Source organism: Nycticebus coucang, chromosome 10 (genome assembly GCF_027406575.1).
Source record: "Nycticebus coucang isolate mNycCou1 chromosome 10, mNycCou1.pri, whole genome shotgun sequence".
Classification (NCBI taxonomy): domain Eukaryota; kingdom Metazoa; phylum Chordata; class Mammalia; order Primates; family Lorisidae; genus Nycticebus; species Nycticebus coucang.
This window is the reverse complement of record NC_069789.1, coordinates 84219660-84238536: the sequence shown is the minus strand read 5'-3', so window position 1 is coordinate 84238536 and position 18877 is coordinate 84219660.

The following is an 18877-nucleotide window of genomic DNA, read 5'->3' as shown; positions in this document are numbered from 1 at the left end:
CACCCCAGCCATGTCTCTGCTCAATCACCTCCTTGTCAGAGAGGCCATTCCCTGCTTCCCCATGTAAAAATGCAACTCCTGCAACAAACACTCTCTTGCTTTATTTTTCTTTATAATATTTACAACCACCTAATACTTTTTTGTTGAGCACCTGTCTCCTTCCACTAGAATGTAAGCTCTGTGAGAGCAAAGACTTTGTCTTTTTTACTCACAGATGTTATCTCAATGACTAGTGCATTACCTGGCATATAGTAAATGCTCAATAAGTTTTCAGGGTGAATAAGCACAGAAGTGACATTCTGCTTCTGTGTAATGTCTGAATCAAGAAGTCAAGTTTCTAGAGTTAGAGACACCATCAGAGAACACTAAAGAAGTTTTTATGTGATGTGATCCAAGATGGTCATCCATGAGGTCCACGGCTAGGTCAGATCTTAAGCCAACATATTCACATCCATCATGAGAGGCATAGTGGGTCTCCAATGGTCTCTAGCAGCTTCAAGTCACAGAGGACCCAATTCAAAGGGACTAGAACATGAATGAGGTTCTTTGTCTACACAACAGGCATAGAGAAGAAATTTCCATGGATGGTTAATTCAGTAGTTCAATGTTGCATCAAGGACCCAGATTTTTTCCATCTTTCCATTCAGACATGCTTAGCAAATTGGGTTTTGTTCTCACACCTGACCCTTCATGGACACAAGACAGCTACAGCAGCCTGAAGCATTACATCCTCAACTGACGATCCTCGTTATCCAAAGACTGCTTAAGAGAGGACACCCCCTTCCTGGGTACCATGTTAAGGGTGAGAGAAGCCTTGCCGGAAATCACAGAGCAAATTCTCCTTCTGTACCATTGGCAGAGTTGAGCCCCAATCCCATTCGTAACCAGTACCTGATGAAGGGATGGAATAGCTGTGATGAGCTTGCTTACTCAAGATTTACCCCAGGGCTGGGAAGGGCCATTATCCCCTGAAACCAGTACCTTGGGACACCTGAATAAAATCAGGATGCTGTCAGGAAGGAAGCAGTGGAGAAGATCTATTGCCTGGGGAGAAGATCTAGTCCCATCCCTGGGGCCTATGAATGCTGCCTTACATGGCAAAAAGGACTTTATAGATGTGATTAAAATAGGATCTTGATTCTGTACAGCTAAGGAGACAATAACCAAAGCAAAGAGACAACCTACACAATGGGAAAGGATATTTGCATATTTTCAATCAGACAAAAGCTTGATAACTAGGATCTATAGAGAACTCAAATTAATCCACATGAAAAAAGCCAACAATCCCTTATATCAATGGGCAAGAGACATAAATAGAACTTTCTCTAAAGACGACAGATGAATGGCTAACAAACACATGAAAAAATGTTCATCATCTCTATATATTAGAGAAATGCAAATCAAAACATCCCTGAGATATCATCTAACCCCAGTGAGAATGGCCCACATCACAAAATCTCAAAACTGCAGATGCTGGCGTGGATGTGGAGAGAAGGGAACACTTTTACACTGCTGGTGGGACTGCAAACTAGTACAACCTTTCTGGAAGGAAGTCTGGAGAAACCTCAAAGCACTCAAGCTAGACCTCCCATTTGATCCTGCAATCCCATTACTGGGCATCTACCGAGAAGGAAAAAAATCCTTTTATCATAAGGACACTTGTACTAGACTGTTTATTGCAGCTCAATTTACAATCGCCAAAATGTGGAAACAGCCTAAATGCCCACCAACCCAGGAATGGATTAACAAGCTGTGGTATATGTATACCATGGAATACTATTCAGCCATTAAAAAAAATGGAGACTTTATATCCTTCGTATTAACCTGGATGGACGTGGAAGACATTATTCTTAGTAAAGCATCACAAGAATGGAGAAGCATGAATCCTATGTACTCAATTTTGATACGAGGACAATTAATGACAATTATGGTTATGGGGGGGGAAACAGAAAGAGGGAAGGAGGGAGGTGGGTGGGGCCTTGGTGTGTGTCACACTTTATGGGGGCAAGACATGATTGCAAGAGGGACTTTACCTAACAATTGCAATCAGTGTAACCTGGCTTATTGTACCCTCAATGAATCCCCAACAATAAAAAAAAAAAAAAAAATAGGATCTTGAGATGGGGGAGTATCCAGGATAATCCAGGTGCATCCAATGCAATAAAAAGTCTCCTTAGAAGAGGGGAACAGAGGGAGATTCAATAGAGGAGGCAATGTGACAACAGAATCAAAGGCTGGAGTGACTGGGCCAAGAGCCATCAGAAAGTGGAAGAGGCTAGGAATGGATTCTCTCCTGCAGCCCAGTAGGAACAAAACCTGCAGACACCTACATTTTGGCTCCCCAAGACTCAGTTCAGACTTCTGGCCTCCAGAACTGTGAGGTCATGAATTTATCTTTTTTTAAATCACTACACTTGTGATAACTTGTTACAGCAACAGGAGGGAGTTAATGCAGCTCAGGAACCAACAACATCCATCACAGGTAGAAAAGGCAACAGACGAGGCCTACTGGATCTTCAAGAATCCTTTTAAATGTCTAATAAACAACAGAGGCTTTAATGAAAAATCATTGCAGCCCTGCTGCTTCCGGCTTCTTCCATGGCAAGATGTCAAAGGCTGAGGCCAGCCTTGGGCCAGTTCTTTTCTACTCAGCTTGGCCTCTTTTTGTACCAGTAGCTTCAGGAAACACTATTTTCAAAACTGACACGGAGAAATCATCTTATTTTTTAAGAGCATTAGCTTTTCCAGCTTTTTCTTTCCTTTTTTCCCCAGTGGAAGGAGGAGAAAGCAGACTTCATGCCCTGAAGTAGAAATAATTACCTTCAGGACTTTTAAGATGCGTGCCCACTGCTGATGCCTCCCGAACAAAGTCAATTGCGAATTAAGAACAAACCGTAGGGCGGCACCTGTGGCTCAGTGAGTAGGGCGCCGGCCCCATATGCCGAGGGTGACGGGTTCAAACCCAGCCCCGGCCAAACTGCAACAAAAAAAAAAAAAATAGCCGGGCGTTGTGGCGCGCGCCTGTAGTCCCAGCTGCTCGGGAGGCTGAGGCAAGAGAATCGCGTAAGCCCGAGTTAGAGGTTGCTGTGAGCCGTGTGACGCCACAGCACTCTACCGGAGGGCGGTACAGTGAGACTCTGTCTCTACAAAAAAAAAAAAAAAAGAACAAACCGTAGTCCTCTATGCACTATTTCTTTAAATAATCCTTCTGCCTCTCCTCTTCAAGCAAAAAAATTAAAAATGAAAGTTAGCAGTAACCATAATGATAATTCTTCACATTTATGTTCTCAAAGAGCATTAGCATCATTAGGCACTTACTGCCTATGACACTTCTCCCAGTGAGACCCGTCAGTCCCCTTACTCTCGCCTGGCAACAAGGACCCAGGTTCTGTGACACTGGGCATTCATTCATAAACTTGTCATTCATCAGTCGCAGAGCCAGGCTGATGGAATCTCAGATCTTTCCAGCATATGTAGGAACGTTATGGGCCATCAGCCTCCAGAAAAGATTGAGTTTTTTTTAAAAAAAAAAAGTTTATCAATTTAACAGGATTCAAATGGAGTGTTTCTATTCTTTGGGGGAAATAAGACTTGAGAGTAATAAACAGAGAACAGAAGACGATGTAAAAACCTAGGGCTACTCCGGGAAGCACAGACAGCAGAGCTGTGGAGTTGTAAGAGACAGGAGATGTGATGGAGGCAATGTGTCCATGCACAGTCCTTCCCCCACATCCCCACGTTTCACACCAACTAGAATTCTGGTCGCTCAGAGCGGTGCTGTGTATTTCATAGTCAGAGCGCTTACGCATTCTAAGGACACAGCAGCAGCTACACGGGCAGCTGAAGTCAGCTCGCTGGACGTTGGTAACTGGGCCCTGTGCTCTGTTATTGTCACCGACCTGGATTTAAGAACTCCTCTGTCTCTTATTTATGACATTACAACACGCCTGTGACCAGCCTGGGCCCCTGCTCTAAAGAGACAACATGGAGAGGAACTTGCATGAGACGTGAAGCTTCTCATTTTCTGAAATAACCTAATTCTTCTAAGCAGCCCAGCGTCTCACTTAAGGCCAAATTCAGTGAATTTTTTTCGTAAGAGATGAGTTAAATCAGTGGTTCCAGACTTTGGGATTTCACTGACCAATAAACATTCTCTCCTCATATTACTCCCTCCCCCGAAAATGTGGGAGATTCAGAATTCCACAAGAATTTAGGAATTTATTATTTTACCAAATAAAAGCATTTGAGTAAAAAAAGAAGAGGCTATCATCTACTATTACCATCATTTTATTTTTAAAGAGGGCATTTTAATGCTAAATAAAGCAAAAGGACCTAATTCAGTATCCTTTTCTCTTTTTTTCTTGTTTTTTTTTTTTGAGCCAGAGTCTCACTCTGTCACCTTTAGTAGTAGAGTGCCATGGCGCCACAACACACAGCAACCTCAAACTCCTGGGCTCAAGTGATCCTCTTGTCTCAGTTCCCAAGTAGCTTGAACTACAGGTGCCTGCCACAATGCCTGGCTATTTTTGTAGAGATGGAGGGGTCTTGCTCTTGCTCAGGCTAGTCTCAAACTCATGAGCTCAGGCAACCCACCCACCTCAGCCTCCCAGAGTGCTGGGATTACAGGTGTGAGCCACCGCACCCAGCAACTAATTCAATATTCTATCAGAGAATACCTTTAGCTTGGTAAAGGATTCACTACATTGTCCTTATTTTCTTCATCTCATTGCAGACTGGTGAAAACTTTGGAATGTTCTGGCACCAATTACAGACCTGCCTTTGGAAACTCCCTGCTTCTTAAGCACTCTCTCAGATCTTAGTTTGCAAGATCCCGTTTGCCATTTTTCCTATTTATACAAATTCAAGGAAAGCCATGGCCAGGTACAGATTTTGTTCCTTGAAGCCACGGTGCCAGGTAGACTGCGCCTGCAGAGGGCAGTCTTGGGGGGAACACTTCCACCCATCTACCCAGCTACTGCATCATTCATTCAGCATTTACAAGGTGCCTGCTGAATATAGGTAACACAGTCCCTGTACTGGAACGGGGAAGCAAAAATGAACTTTTGAGCCCTACTGACACACATGTCATGAAACAAGGAGACAAGGGTGCAGCAAGACCCATCTCGATCAAGGCCAGAGCCCGTCCAGGTGATCAGAGATGAGGGAGTTTGGGGAATGGGGACGGTGGGGACAGGGCGGGGCACACGTGCTGCACCCACCCAATGTTCATCTTTCGTTGTACCCTGGTAATGACAGTGACAGCAGGCATATCTTCAGATAAGGCAGACAATGATACATCCCCTGTTCTAATTCTGGAACTGCTATGCCACCTCATTAATATGTGAAAATGTGTTTAAAAGCTGCTGATAAACAGCAGCACAGAGGCAGCAATAGTGGCTCCCATCACATTTGCAAGCTTTATTGACTCTCCAACATGGCCTAAGAAAGGAAGCTTTGCCTGCATGTATAAACTGGGTAATTGCTGTAATGCTCCACTTTATTGGTAGACATTTTGCCGTATCATGTCTCCCCAGCCACAGTTTAAGGACACTTCTGTTTTACACAGCTCCGTAAACTGCCTCTTTCTTAGGAAGAACTGTCATGTGGACTGGCATCGTTGTTTTAACATTCCAATCTATCAATAAAGCAGATGATTGACTAGCATCTGTGCATCGCACAGTCTCTAACAGCTGAAGTTCTACTCACTGAGACAGCATTTGATTAAGAAATTAGATCCTGGCCATATATAAATCAGTGCAAGCCCTGAGTTGACTGAGGCCATGGAAAGTGCATTTCCTAGGCATGGCGAGTAAAGTTTTATCCTAATCTGAGGCCAGCCCAGGACTTAGAAAAGAGGCTTATCTGAAATGTTACAGCCGGAGCAGATTTTTAAACCTCTCAGGCACCACTGCCCAACTCCCGGAGCAAAAGCCCCAATTCACCTTACCGCAGGGATGGCTCTGCTTCGTATTCCTCCAGCGACACTTCCAGCTGGAGGAAAAGTCCCACTGAAGCTCGATCCAATTACCTTCCTTCTCCCCCCAGCCCTCTCCTTTCCAGCGACAGATTGATGGGCCTCCGGAGTGTGCCCTGAGACCGGACAGCAGCGAGCTCCCCGGATTGATTTCCACCGGGTACCTATTTAGACGGGGCCTGTGGAGGTTGATTTCTTCACTGACCTTCCCTTGACCGCCCCACCCCACCCCGCAGAGGAATTACAGCCTATTGGGGGAACTTCTCTGCTGGATAAATATTAAACTGTTTTCTGTTTGGTACCAAGTGGCAGCTTCTCCCTTCCTTCTGGGTTAGAGATTATATATTTGTGTAATTTTTATATTATGTTTGTTTTCTTGGCAGATGGCTTATTTCTCATTATTGGGGTGGCATGGCGGGGAGAGGAAAGGTGTAACTCTAGGGGCGTGTTTTGTTTGACAAAAGGCAGAGAGTAGAAAGGTGTTTTTTTTTTTTTTTAACACACAAAGAGCAAAACTATATAATTTAACTAAATGAAAGCCTTGGATCCTGTAATTATCCAAGCAATGCATGGAGCAGGATAAGTGAAAGACAAGATCTTCTTAGAAGCATTTGGATAATTCTCCTGGTACACACATCTCCTTTGGGCTGGTTTCCCTGGACCCCATCCCCACCCCACCTCCTAGAAGAGTCCCCAGATGGGCTTATCAGGGCCTGGCTGTCCCCACCTCTAGAAAGTGTTTCCTGGCAGTGCCTAGAGGAGGGGGCCTTAGAATTGCAAATGCAGCATTAAGTGAAAGGCCCTGCTATAAAATTTGACCTAATTAAGCCACTACCAGGGCAAAGTATTCAATAGCAATTACACAGGTTGTAAAGGGGTGAAGTACCTTTTAAAACCAAAAAATGCTTCTACCAGAAATAAGCACCCCTGAGGGTCAAATGAGGAGCTGTAAATGCAGGACATCACTGGCCTTGACCTCAAGCAACCATTTCCCTTCCGTCAGCTGCCACCAGCCTGGGGATCTCCAGAAGGAATGCTGGACGCCCTCTTTCCAAGACCTCCATCACCTCTCTTGAGGACAGTTTCTCAGAAGCTGCGGTGATCCTCTCATTTTTAGCTATTGCCTCCCTTGATAAACATTCATTCTTTCACAGATTTTGTTTGAGCACTTACTATCTGATCTATATCAGCTTCTAATGATGCAGAGAAGGATCAAAATCCAATAAGATGACTGCCTAGGATAGTCTCTAACCACATTGAATTTGTGGACATTTTCTTGCAAACAGTTATGAGATTCTCGTGGTGAGAAATTGTTCATTCAGGTCTATTTTGAAAATTGAGGCTTTATTAGGTGTAGACACTGTGCAAGGGGCTGCAAACGCAAAGATGAATAAATTGTAATTATCACCTGTGGCCCTGAGCAGTCACATGTCTAGTGGAAAAAAATAGACATTCACATAAACACTTGAACTATTAAGTAATGTTCCTCTGTTGCACATGGGAAAGAGAGGCACAGAGAATCACCCTAGCTTAGACAGCATGAGACTAGAAATAAAATTGAGTGGTCCTGCTTAGGATTTCAGTACAGGTAACACCTGCCTTAAACTACGTCAGCAACAGGTAAGACTGTGTGGGTTCAAATCCCAGGCGCTCCACGTACTGTGTGTGATTTGGGGGTTGTATCTTAAATTTTCTGTGCCTCCATTTCCTGATCTATATAATGTGATTCTAATAAAGCCTCCTCTTTGAATTGTTTTTAGGATTAAAGAAGACAACATTTGTAAAGCAGATAACATGATGCTACCCAGCTCCATCATCAGCTGTATAATGTTGAACAAGTTATTTAAACTCTGAGCCTTAGCTTCTTCAAAATATCTACTTCATTGGGCCATTAAGAGAATTTAATGAATAAACACATGTAAATTCTTACAAAAATGCCTGGTACACAATCTTAGTTATTATTATTGATGTTTTTATTAATGCACCTTCAATGTAATGAAAAGGCTTTACATCTTAAATTATGTTCCAATAGGGAGAGGGAAAGCCTATCAGCCTGGAAATCAGAACTTTAATTAGGAGAATTTAGGAAAATTGATTAATCTCTCAAGGCCATGATTTTTTCATTGATAAAGTTACCTTCTCCAGAATCTTCCCAATGACAGATTCTCTGGCAGGCAGAGTCAGGAGCCACTGAGACACACTAATAGCACCTGGGCCATCACTACTCTGGGTTGTACCAAGTCACTTATTAGTCTCCCAATTTGTCTGTGAGCTTTTTGAGATATAGGACTTTTAACTCACTTATATATCTCATAGGAAGTTCTAATTAAATGTTTGTTGAATGAAGAAATCCCAGGTTTTTAGCTGAGATGTTTGGGGCATTGAGAGAATCAATTAACTTACTCAGCAGTTTCACTAGCAGGAGACGTGAGCCGGGAGCTGAAAGTCTGCTCCTTCTTACCATGATGTTTTCCCCATGACTACAAAGTCAGTTTCTACAAAGTGATAAATTGGGAATGGTTGTTTCCTTTGCAAATAATTCTTTATTTTAGGGGTTTAACATTAATTACCTTTAAATGTCAAGCAGCTCCAGTGTGTTTAAAAATTAATTTGATTTAGGAAATCGCAGTGTATCTGCAATTTGTCAGTACCATACCTGTTGAAAAAGCAAATGAGGCTGGATCATGACTCGAGATGATGACTTTTCATTGATATACATCATCAGGATGACTAATGCCATCTGTGGGCTTGGGGTTGATTTGTTGTTGTTTGCAAAAAGCAGGGGCTGAAAAATCACATAAAGAAGTCATGACTGTAAGGCTCTGATTTGTTCTTAATTCCTGGGTATTTATCCAAATACTCAAAAAAGTTGGGATGAAATTTCAAAGCTCAAAACTCAAGTTATTTTTATTCCACGACAATGAGATTCCGTCATGATCCCAAATCATGACTGTAGAACAAAAGAACAATGAAAACCAGTTAGTGATTATCTTTTACATTCCAAAATGGGCTATTAAAACTCAGAGACAAGTTTTAAAAGCCAAAGCCTTTGATTTCTAAGAGCTCAATTTTGGGAAATATAAAAATAAGCTAAAATTTTCTAGCCAAAAGTTGGGGCGTATTAACATAGGATCTGTTACACCCTATTCTGGTAAGTGGGACTTTATGGATGTCCTCCCAATATCAGCCACATTGGAAGGTGCTTCACGGAGAGGCTGCCTCTCTTGGGAGTAAAGAGTAATTGTGGATCTGGTCCTGGTGGGTCATGCCTGTAATCCTAGCACTCTGGGAGGCCAAGGCAGATGGATTGCTTGAGTTCAGAAATTCAAGAGCAGCCTGAGCAAGTGTGAGACCCTATCTCTAGTAAAAACAGAAAAAACTAGCTGGTCATTGTGGTATGCGCCTGTAGTCACAGCTACTTGACGGGCTAAAGCAAGAGGATGACTTGAGCCAAGGAATTTGAGGTTGCTGTGATCTATGACACCAAGGCACTCTACCCAGGGCACAGAGTGAGGCTCAGTCTCAAAAAAACAAGCAAACAAAAATGAGTAATTGTGAAGAAGGGGGAATTAAACAAGGGTAGGGGTGGAGATTAGGTGAAAAGAGGTACATTCTGAAGGATGCCTCACAGGATGGAACTCACGTATGTGAACACACAAAGCCACATACACTCCCCACCTCAGACCCTTTCCTTTGGAGGATTTCTACTGCAATATTCATTTTCTTGCTTCTGAATCCTGCAAATGGTAGGGGGAAGCAGGAAGGGTTTCTGCAATGGTGTTTTAACAAATCTAAATCAGACCATCCTCCATTTATAGACCGTCTTTGTGATCACAGTGCACTGTTACCCTTGTTCCTTCAGACTTCATGTCCATGACATCTTAATGCTACTTTACACTCGGGCCAACAGGCGTGCCATCCTACACCCTGCAGACAGTGAACTTCACCTTTTGTCTTAACCTACAAGGGTGGGACAATTTGAACATATTACATATTTCCCAAATATTTCCCCCCCAAAAGAATTATATAAATACATGGAATCCCTACATTATTAAAGGATATCAAGGTGCAAAGTTTTTTGTACATATTTTTAGTATACCAGTTCTCATGTCATGCAGGAATTTCTCTCTTTACATGTCTGTCTCCCTGACTAGACTATGAGTACTAGGAGTGTCAGGATCATTTTTGCCAGGAAAACAGTATAGTTACTGACACACTATTCAATTACTATTTGATAAATAATAAACAAATGTACACTGTGGCTAAAAGTCCAGCATCAGACAACCTACGTTCTTCTTCCAGCTCCATCCTTCCTAGCCAGGGAAGCATGGTCAAGTTAACCTCTCTATTTGGCTTTCATTCCTAAGGTATGTTGAAACCACAATGCTATCTATCACATCTTAGGTTACAAGTCTAATCTCAGTAAATTTAAAGGAATAGAAATTAAGCCTTGCATCTTCTCGGACACCATGGAGTAAAGTTGAACTTAGTAACAACAGGAATCTGCATACCCATACAAAAACATTGAAGTTGGGTGGCGCCTGTGGCTCAGTGGGCAGGGAGCTGGCCCCATATACCAAGGGTGGTGGGTTCAAACGCAGCCCCAGCCAAACTACAACAAAATAATAGCCAGGCATTGTGGCAGGCACCTGTAGTCCCAGCTACTTGGGCGCTGAGGCAAGAGAATCACCTATGCCCAGGAGTTGGAGGTTGCTGTGAGTAGTGTGACACAATGGAACTCTACTGAGGGTGATAAAGTAAAACTCTGTCTCCACAAAAAAAAAAAAAAAAATGGAAATTAAATAACCTTATGCTGAATGATAGCTGGGTCAGAGATGAGATTAAGAAGGAAATTGCCAAATTTTTGGAACAAAAAGACAATGAAGACACAAATTATCAGAACCTCTGGGATACCACAAAGGCAGTCCTAAGACGGAAATTTATAGCACTACAAGCCTTCCTCAAGAGAATGGAAAGAGAGGAAGTTAACAACTTACTGGGACATCTCAACCAACTGGAAAACGAAGAACATTCCAACCCCAAACCCAGTAGAAGAAAAGAAATAACCAAAATTAGAGCAGAATTAAATGAAATTGAAAACAAAAGAATTATACAACAGATCAATAAATCAAAAAGTTTGGTATCTGAAAAGGTCAATAAAATAGATAAACCTTTGGCTAACCTAACTGGGAAAAAAAGAGTGAAATCTCTAATCTCATCAATCAGAAATGACAAAGATGAAATAACAACAGACTCCTCAGAAATTAAAACAGTCCTTAATGAATATTACAAGAAACTTTATTCTCAGAAATATGAAAACTGAAGGAAATTGACCAATACTTGGAAGCACGTCACCTTCCAAGACTTACCCAGAATCAAGTGGAAATGTTGAACAGGCAAGTTCTGAAATAGCATCAACCATGTGAAATCTCCCTAAAAAGGAAAGCCCAGGACCAGATTGCTTCACATGAGAATTCTACCAAACCTTTAAAGAGGAACTAGTACCTATAGTACTCAACCTGTTCCAAAATATAGAAAAAGAAGGAAGACTACCCAACACGTTCTATGAAGCAAACATCACCCTGATCCCCAAAACGGGAAAAGACACAACAAGAAAAGAAAATTATAGACCGGGCGGTGCCTGTGGCTCAGTCGGTAAGGCGCCGGCCCCATATACCAAGGGTGGCGGGTTCAAACCCGGCCCCGGCCAAACTGCAGCCAAAAAATAGCCGGGCGTTGTGGTGGGCGCCTGTAGTCCCAGCTACTTAGGAGGCTGAGGCAAGAGAATCGCTTAAGCCCAGGAGTTGGAGGTTGCTGTGAGCTGTGTGAGGCCACGGCACTCTACAGAGGGCCATAGAGTGAGACTCTGTCTCTACAAAAAAAAAAAAAAAAGAAGAAGAAAATTATAGACCAATATCACTAATGAATATAGATGCAAAAATATTCAACAAGATCCTAACAAACAGAATCTAGCAACACATCAAACAAATTATACATCATGACCAAGTCGGTTTTATCCCAGGGTCTCAAGGCTGGTTCAATATACATAAATCTATAAGTATAATTCACCACATAAACAAATTTTAAAAAAAGACCATATGATTCTCTCAATGAATGGAGAAAAAGCTTTGGATAATATCCAGCATCACTTTATGATCAGAACACTTAAGAAAATTGGTATAGAAGGGACATTTCTTAAACTGATAGAGGCCATCTACAGCAAGCCCACAGCCAATATCATATTGAATGGACTTAAATTGAAACCATTTCCACTCAGATCAGGAACCAGACAAGGCTGCCCATTGTCTCCACTGCTCTTTAACATTGTAGTGGAGGTTTTAGCCATTGCAATTAGGGAAGAAAAGGTGATCAAGGATATCCATATAGGGTCAGAAGAGATCAAACTTTGGCTCTTCACAGATGATATGATTGTATATCTGGAAAACACCAGGGATTCTACTACAAAACTCTTAGAGGTGATCAAGGAATGTAGCAGCATCTCAAGTTACAAAATCAACATTCATTAATCAGTAGCCTTTATATATACCAACAATAGTCAAGCTGAAAAAACATTTAAGGATTCTATTCCATTCACAGTAGTGCCAAAGAAGATAAAATATTTGGGAGTTTCTCTAACAAAGGACGTGAAAGATCTCTATAAAGAGAACTATGAAACTCTAAGAAAAGAAATAACTGAAAATGTTAACAAATGGAAAAACATACCATGCTCATGGCTGGGAAGAATCAATATTGTTAAAATGTCCATACTACCCAAAGCAATATACAATTTTAATGCAATCCCTATTAAAGCTCCACTGTCATACTTTAAAGATCTTCAAAAAATAATACTTTGTTTTACATGGAATCAGAAAAAACCTCGAATAGCCAAGACATTACTCAGAAATAAAAACAAAGCAGAAGGAATCATGCTACCAGACCTCAGACTATACTATAAATCGATAATGATCAAAACAGCATGGTACTGGCACAAAAACAGAGAGGTAGATGTATGGAACAGAATAGAGAACCAAGAGATGAATCCAGCTACTTACCGTTATTTGATCTTTGACAAGTCAATTAAAAACATTCAGTGGAGGAAAGATTCCCTATTTAACAAATGGTGCTGGGTGAACTGGCTGGCAACCTGTAGAAGACTGAAACTGGACCCACACCTTTCACCATTAACTAAGATAGACTCTCACTGGATTAAAGATTTAAACTTAAGACATGAAACCATAAAAATACTAGAAGAGAGTGCAGGGAAAATCCTTGAAGAAATCGGTCTGGGTGAGTATTTTATGAGGAGGACCCCCCGGGGCAATTGAAGCAGCTTCAAAAATACACTACTGGGACCTGATCAAACTAAAAAGCACAACCAAGAACACAGTAAGTAAAGCTAGCAGACAGCCCTCAGAATAAGAGAAGATATTTGCAGGTTATGTCTCCGACAAAGGTTTAATAACCAGAATCCACAGAGAACTCAAACGTATAAGCAAGAAAAGAACAAGTAATCCCATCGCAGGCTGGCAAGGGGCTTGAAGAGAAACTTCTCTGAAGAAGACAGGCACACGGCCTACAGACATATGAAAAAATGCTCATCATCCTTAATCATCAGAGAAATGCAAATCAAAACTACTTTGAGATATCATCTAATTCCAGTAAGATTAGCCCATATCACAAAATCCCAAGACCAGAGATGTTGGCATGGATGTGGAGAAAAGGGAACACTTCTACACTGCTGGTGGGAATGCAAAGTAATACATTCCTTTTGGAAAGATGTTTGGAGAACACTTAGAGATCTAAAAATAGATCTGCCATTCACTCCTATAATTTCTCTACTAGGTATATACCCAAAAGACCAAAAATCACATTATAACAGCGATATTTGTAGCCGAATGTTTATTGCAGCCCAATTCATAATTGCTAAGTCATGGAAAAATCCCAAGTGCCCATCCATCCACGAATGGATTAATAAATTGTGGTATATGTACACCATGGAATATTATGCAGCCTTAAAGAAAGATGGAGACTTTACCTCTTTCATATTTACATGGCTGGAGCTGGAACATATTCTTCTTAGTAAAGTATCTCAAGAATGGAAGAAAAAGTATCCAATGTACTCAGCCCTACTCTGAAACTAATTTATGGCTTTCACGTGAAAGCTATAACCCAGTTATAACCTAAGAATAGGGGGAAGAGGGAGAGGAAGGGGAGGGAGGGGGGAGGATGGGTGGAGGGAGGGTAATTGGTGGGATTACACCTGTGGTGCATCTTACAAGGGTACATATGTAACTTAGTAAATGTAGAATATAAATGTCTTAACACAATAACTAAGAAAATGCCAGTACGGCTATGTTAACCAGTGTGATGAAAATATGTCAAATGGTCTAGAAAACCAGTGTATGGTGCCCCATGATCACATTAATGTACACAGCTATGATTTAATAAAAAAAAGAAAGAAAGAAATCACAATGCTATATACTGCACAGAATGCTTGTCCCTGACACAAAGTAAAAACTCAATAAATATTATTATAGAAACTTAGAACATCTGGCCACTATACCTACCAAAAGACTCCAAGCATTTATCTAGTGTAATCTCCAACTCTGGGGAGGAAACCCATTTCCTAAACTGAGGCATGTATCATTGGCCTTCCGATGTGTGAAAGAGTTGCAGGAACAGGTGGTGGTGAACAGCTGTCTCTCATCTCCAATGAGGACCAGCTGAGAGTCTTAAAGAGCCACATGAGTGATTTGGGTATACAGGATTCTTAATGCTTGAGGGTGTAGAAACCTAGGTCAAAACCCCAAGGGAAGCCATGGGATTTCCCCCTATCTTAAGCTTCTGAAAAGATTAGACAGTTAACTGTCTCTCTCTAAGACAGGTAGGGGCCAGGAAAACACCTCATGCTAACGTAGTAAGGAGTCTGAGTCTGAGCTAAACTGCTGTTGATCTTGTTCCAGAGAAGCACTATTACCTGGAGACATAAATATAGAAAAATGAAATGTAGGAGGCAGATTTCTCTGCTTAGTGCAGCTATAATGAAAACATTTTAATACGCTCTTAATCCTTGGTCAAAAGAACTTTAAATGTCAAAAAGAAACCATTTCAGAGGGTTGAATGAATGATGCCCTGTATAAGCACATCATGAAAGCAGGCAGGTGTTAAGGCCACATTTAGGGGCAACCTCAGCTACATAACCAAAATCCTATTACCTAGAATGCTATTAATATATGCAATTTCCAGCTTAAGACAGCAAGCAGAAGGAAGGGAAGTCATTTCCACTCCACTCTCTGAGTGACAGAGAAACTCATGTGAGTAGAGGGACCCAAATTAGACCCAATAAGAATACAGTATTATTCTTTTCGAGTAGAAGAGTGTTTTACATCTTCCCTCTTGGGTAGAAAACATTCTGATTTTAGTGCAGAGGTGAGTGAACAGTGTCTTGCTCCTCTTTTTGGATGCTTAGAGGAAGAGACCAAAAAGAAAGAAGCTTTCTAGGTAGTGTGAAAAAAACTGGCAGAGACTTTGATCCTGGGCCATCTGAAGCCTGAGTCAGGGCAGTGAAGAGAATGGGGCAGGTGGCTGAGGAATCAAGGCTTATTCAGAGTTTTGGAACATTTGAAGGGAATTAGGCAGGGCTGGTGACGTGTGGTGGAGTCTCTGAAACAGAATTTAATGATTTGTACTCTTTCAAATTATTGAACATTAAATGTTTTCATATAAATATTAAATTACATGTATGTAGAAGAAGCACAAATTTGCATACTCAAGTTTTTCAAGGAAAATGTGGCTTCTGTATTTCCCACAACTGATCTATTCTTCCAAGCTTATAACCTAGGGAGGAACAGGGGCAAAAACAAACCTGTCAATTAATAGTATCTTAGGCTTGTTCCTTTTAAAGCATCTTTTGGTAATTCCTTTTTTTAAAGACACAGAAAATTCTCTTCATTCTCTCTCCCCAGCAAATACGTTAGTCTCGGAAGGTTGATGCCTCCTTCCCCACCTTGCACCTCTGTCACACCCAGTCATTGATAACCCCACAGGGCTGTGACCCAGTTGCCTCCAATGAGCAGATACTCCAGGGGTTTGTACCTGCCTGAATCACAAGGAAATCTATGTCTGCTCAGCCAGGCTGCTGCACTCTGCCTCTATCCAGCAGGGTGAGGTGAGGCCTGACAACCTCGAGTGCTTGATGGAGACTGGGGGTGTTCACTCCAGTTCCAGCCCCACCCCTGATTAATGTTACTGACAGAACAGAACACCTTTGTGGGAATTTGTTTCTGTCCCTGCTAAATTACCCTGCAGAAGAGAAGCTGTTTTGAGTTCCCAGAACCTGCGCCTCAGGCCCTGTCTTTGCTCTTGCAGGTTTGTATTCACAGCATGGTTACCTGTCAGTTCTAGCCTCCTGCCTTCCTTTGTCTATATGTTGATGATAACCTGAGGGCCGGGTGCGTCTTAGGCTCAGTAAAGCGGTCCTCTGGATCAGCCCTACTCTGGGAATCTCCCCGCTCTGCGCATGCATTTTCTAGTCCCCGTGCTCCACCCAGGCTGGTACCGCTTCAGGCAAACCCTTTACTCATGGGACCTGCATTTCCATCCCAGATCTGTTCCGCGGTGGTTGCCACCTGAGAAGATGCCCAGCCTCCTCTGGTTGCCCAGAGAGACAGGGGGTGTAACTTCGAAATATCCAGGGGCGATATTGTTGCCAATAATGGCTGCTGATCTGCGCCTCAGGGCACTGCTGCTCAGGCATGGTTCCCTCTCAGCTGATTGTTCTCTCCTCACTCCCGTGCCGCAGAATCAGCACTGACCAGCTGCAGCCCAGGCCCTGTCCACACCCCTCGAGAAATCACCCAAGAATCTGGACTCCTGGGGGACAGGCCTCCAGACCTCAAAGTGAGAGTGGAGGGGAGTGCTAGGAGCTCAGAATTGCAGGTGAAGAATACATACAGTTTTACATAGTTTTATGCCTGGCAGGAGAACACCATAGCACCCTAGTAAGGGAGGTAGGTCCAGTTTTTAGAGGATCTCTCCTGTGGAGTATAGTTGTAGGACCTTTGAACTCTGCTTGTTTGTTTGTGGGGCACTCCACTTCAAGCCATTCTCATGGGGGAGGGGGACTCCCATCCGCTTGGTGATGGATTTTTTACCTTTTGTTTGTATCCTTGGTGTCACAGCTCACCTCAGCAGGGTTGATGTGCGTTCTTCAACCTTCTCTCTTGGTGCAGCTCTAATTCACCAGGTTACTTGCTAAATTTCTGTCCTTTAACTCTCCTTCTGGATGGGAGCCTCTGTAGAAAGCTGGCTTCAGTCAGCCATCTTGTCTCCACCTCAAGTCTAAGGACTTCGGTCACGTAGCTGTGGTCACTCAGGAAACTTGTTGATTTTGCGGGTATCAATGTCCTCCTCCCTTGTATGGGAACCAGAAGCCAACAGACAAGTATCCATGATCCCTCCGGCGGCCAGTCTTACAGGAGAGGGGGGCAGAGGAGCCAGTGGGACTGCACCATAGTCCGAGCCTGGCCAGGATGAGGGTGTTGGTCCTACAGGAGGGTGGCGCCAGCAGGCGGGGGCTAAGGAAGCTGGCAGGGAGCTGGGTAGGGCGCTGTAGCTGGCACCAGCGCATTCACCCTCACACCCACACGTGCGCACTAGCCCCAAAGCAAGCTTTTCCTCCAGTCTTGCAGCCTCCTGCGGGCTATGGAAAAAAAGGAACAGTCACTAGCTCAATGGACTCTTTTTCCTAGCAATGTCTGTAACAGCCTGCTCTATTCTCCAAGCTTCTACCTTATAAAAGGAGACCAAAAATTGTTTCCCATATAACGGCACTTGCTTTGTTTCACCACTACTGGTTTATGTAAAATGACCACAACCTTTATACCACCACCACCTTACCCAGTCACGACTGATAGACTTTCAGTGACCACACTTTCTCCCACCCTTTCTGGACCTTCCGCTTTCTCCCACATTCCTGGCCAGTGAGAAACAGGACACCTTATCACCAAGCATGCACAGATTACTAGACACATTCTGACTCTGCCAGAATAAAAATTTCCCATCATGAATTAGCATAAGCAACCATGAACCTCCTCTCATTCTAATGCCTAAAAACCCCTGACTTTTCCTTTATTCAATGCTGTGGGAAGTGACTAAGTTCAGTGCTTGCTTCCTGGAGCACTGTAGCAGCCACCAGTTTTCCATGAAGAAGAAGAGGAAGTGAGGACACTTCAGGAAGAGGAAGTGAGGACACAGGCATCTTCTTTAGTCCTCACTCTCTTTGTAAAGTGCCTCTTTTTATGGGATAGGACTTTCTCTATGTCATTGTTCCCCGGGGGTGCTTAGCCCCATGGCCTAGAATTGGGAATAGAGGAGATGGATGCAGGAAGAGAAACTGGCTTAGCAATAAGGGCACATATAAAAAGTACTTTCAAATTATTATTCGTATTATGGATGTATATCAAGAATGAATAATCCATCCAAGTTGTAACAAAAGATACAAAACATCTTTTAATGGAAAATCAAGCATCCCATGTACTCAATACTAAGTTGAAACTTGTAGATTAATAACAACATGCACATATGATAGAAAAACACAATTCAATCCAGGAAGTGGGAGGGGCTTGGTAAGTTCCCACCTAACAGGTGCAATGTTGTGGGTATACGGCACACTTCCTGGATGAAGATTACAAATTCAGCTCAAACTTTACCTTACAAACCTAAACGATGTAACCTGATCAGATGTATCCCCATATTAATCCAAAATAAATAAATAAAAATGATTTAAAATCCATAGTTGAAAATGGTAGACAAAATAGAAAGTCAAAGTAACAACAGGGAGTTAGGGGCACCTACCTGTGTGCACTCAAAAATTCACATAGAACTTTTGACTCTCCCAAAACA